Raw genomic sequence first — 3627 nt, 5'->3', positions numbered from 1 at the left:
TATATTTTTATAGATGTAAAGCAATTAGAGAATTGCAAGTCATATCAGATGTTTTGACAAAGCAAAAAAAAGCATGGAAATGAAAGTGAAATAATATCTATACCCCCCTGTTCAAACATCACTGTTATTACTATGCATTACAGATCGTGCACACAACTCTGATTCTGAGGACTTGAACTTTTATTGTGCATTTCTTAGTTAGCATCTCTCCCCCCTTCAACCCTATTCATTTTCTAAGAAAAGTGGGTACATCTTGGGTTTTTTCCAGTCACTCCTACTGTGTATAGTAGTCTGGTGTAGAATGGTAAATAGTGAATGGGTAAGATAAAGTTGTGTCTTTGACAGACAAAATTAATGTTGTGATGCATGGTCTGGAAAACAAAACTGTTCTAAACATCAAAAAAGTATTTTCTTCAAACATTGCTCAAATTGAATTAATTAACAGAGGTAGAACAGCTAAATATTTTTTCCACTAGCTAAATATTTTTTTCCACTATCATATGCACATGAACCTTTTCCTTTATTTTGATGACAATGCATAGTCCCTTTTAAAGAAGGGTGTGTGCTCAGCCCTCATACAATAGCTTGTGCAGCCCAAGCACTGCCGGTTGGAAGGGTATGTTTTACAGCCTGGGCTGTAAAGAATCTCCTTTGTCCATGAGATTTGTGAAGAAAACTGTAGATCATCTTAAAAATGAAAAAAAAAGAAAAGGAAAAGAAATTGTCAATGTGTTAAAGTTCTTAAGTATGAATATTCTAACTGACAAAGAGATATCGGGCAATGTGAAAAGTTAGTTTCAAGCTCAGCTTAACTGAAAAATCTTTTGATTTTTTTAAATGGATGCCATCCCTGTGAAATTTGTTTCAACTTTGCTGGAGTATTTGATGTTTGCCACCATCAGCTCTTCAAAAATAACAGATAGATCGGGTTTGGCATACCAATTCCTGTGACAGACTAGCCTATTTTAATTCTGTAGCTTGCTGTTCTAAGATTAGTGTAGGTGTTATGATAAGCTTCTTAGCAGATGCCCATTAGGAAACTTGTCTTTTCTGTGCACAGAATCAAGAAAATTAAGTACATGTAATGATACATCTACTTTTAGGCTAACACAGTTAAGGACAAAGTTACTTCCTCATTTTAAAAATAACTAGATCTAAACAGAGCTAGATGTGTCACTTGTAGATTACATATAGGTTGCTTCCATATACAGTGAGTTCTATTAGCACGGAAATTGAAATTTTCAGTATAGGACTATGCAGATGCAAAGCACTATATTGTTTTATGCAATGTATTGTTACAACTTTTAACAAGAAGCTGAAATTAAAATGTCTGCTACTAGTTTACACTGAGAACACACCAGTACTACAAAACATATTATGCTATTTTATAGACAGAGCCATAATGAAAACATTGCTAAAGCAATGAGACTTGCCAGCTACTGATGAGACTCAGGAGAAATTTTTTAACAGATGTTTCCCACATCAAACAGATACTTATCCCTCTCTGATTACCATGATCTTGAGAATTCATTACTTGATTCAATGATCAACACCTCTTCATCAGTCCCATTAAAAAAAAAAAAAAAAAGGAGAAACTTTCTTGCAATAGGTTTTTTCTTCCACAGCAACCGATAAAATATATTATGGCCTTAAGTCCCTTATGGTGAAATTGTATTACAGCATTGTTGTGTTCATGACATAATTAGGATCCTGTCAGCACATCAGTCATACACTGATGAATACACATCTCATTCCCTTTGCCATTTTAAAACTTACTATCCTCACAGTGACTAGTGACTACTGTACTACAAGCTGACACATGTGTATTTCTTTAAAATTTCAACTGCTGTCCTTCAGGATTATTTATTATTATTATTTACTGCAAACTGAGTTCAAAAATCTTCCTTTGACAGCTGTTATTTATTATTTTTAAATGTCCCTAACATACAGTGCACTGCATAATATTCCATATGGATAGCCTCTTTCTTCAGCTGGAAGTTTCATTACTAAACATTGTTTAGCCACCTCTCAAGTAGAGATATCAAACCCTTTCTAGAGTAGGTAGTCATCACCTAAAGAAAAAAAAAATTAGCAGCTTATACCCTGACTGCAATTAACAAGAAAATAAGTTTGAGATACTAAACAAGCCTGGAAATATGTAGGGTCAAATTAACCCAAATGAATACCCAGTTCTATTTGTTTCATCTTCTTTAATTTATAGAAATCTCCAAACCTAGGTCAAACTAATAATATTTTTATATCTATAACATATATACTTCATTTCTAAAATAACTTGCTCAGCTCACAAAACATTCATCATACATATAACACCACTGTACAGTAAAGTACACTCATTTTTACATACAAAATACCTTGAAATGAGCTGTAGCATACAGACATTGGAAAGAAATTCTTGTCAAGGAAATGTGAGATGTCACTTGACTTTTCCCATTATTATAAATGTTTAGAATTATGTTGTAACTTTTTGTCAAATTTTATACCTCTTCAGTTTTCACTGATTTTCATAAGGAAAATAACATAGCTCAACTTAAGTGTTCTACTGTTTTTTATTTGCTTTAATATTTATCCTATTAGTATGAATAATAACTCAGGTACCTGAAATGGCATGATTTAGTTTTGCTATACAGCCCATGCTATGGTTTCTTATGAATGGGATGAAAACAACAGGGATCTTGGGCCAAGAAAAATGACTTCTTAAATAGAAAGAAAATCTTTAAAATTCATATTTTAATTCAATTAAAGTTTTTTGTTACTTTTCATAGGTGAGTCAGGAGTAATGATTCCATTGAAATCAAATTTTTCAACATAGATGTGACATAGAAAAACAAAACCCCTTGATTATCAATGAATATTTCTTTATAGTAAGTAATCTTATTTAGTCTGGAACATAAAAGAGAGCACATCACTGAAAAACCAGGTAATTCCAGCAGAAGTGGTTTTTTATAATTGTATACTGGGAAACAATTAAATTGAACATCTGAACTTAGCCTAGCAGCTCAAAACCTACACTTCAAAAAATATCACCTTGCCTACCTCTTGCACATAAATCATAGAGTGCCACCTTGCCTGTGCAGACCTTACTTTCTCAACTGCTAAAAATTGCTGGCATCATTAACTCACTTCATATTATGCTATTTCTCTTTCTGCTGAACCTGTCATCACCTCATTTTCTCCTGCATCCCCCGGTTTGACAGATGCACTTGCAGTAACACTTTTCTAGTTTTTGACTTATTCAGAGTCTGCTATATTGCCAGCTTCCTCCTGAGAGCGCTGCTGGATCAGAAGCTTGCTTCCTATGCTGGCACGTAGAACTAAAGCAGAGCTCCAAGCACCACAAGAACTGCAGTATTGTGTCCTACAGTTAGGCTGCTTATTTCCAACTTAACACATGCTGTGCAGATTTATCCATGATTTACAGAAACAACGAACTTTTCCAAAGGAAATGCATACAGCTCACATTACTGTGGTCTAGACATCTCTGTCTCATTGACAGGGATAGGGAACATGCCTTATCTATATACATTCCACACAGAACATTACATGTGAAGTACATTCATAGCTTCTGAGAAATCAAACAGATTTTTATTCTGTGTTATTTGTATGTGC

This window comes from Cyanistes caeruleus, chromosome 5, assembly GCF_971803275.1.
Source record: "Cyanistes caeruleus chromosome 5, bCyaCae1.hap1.1, whole genome shotgun sequence".
Lineage (NCBI taxonomy): Eukaryota > Metazoa > Chordata > Aves > Passeriformes > Paridae > Cyanistes > Cyanistes caeruleus.
Note: the sequence above shows the minus strand (reverse complement) of the source record.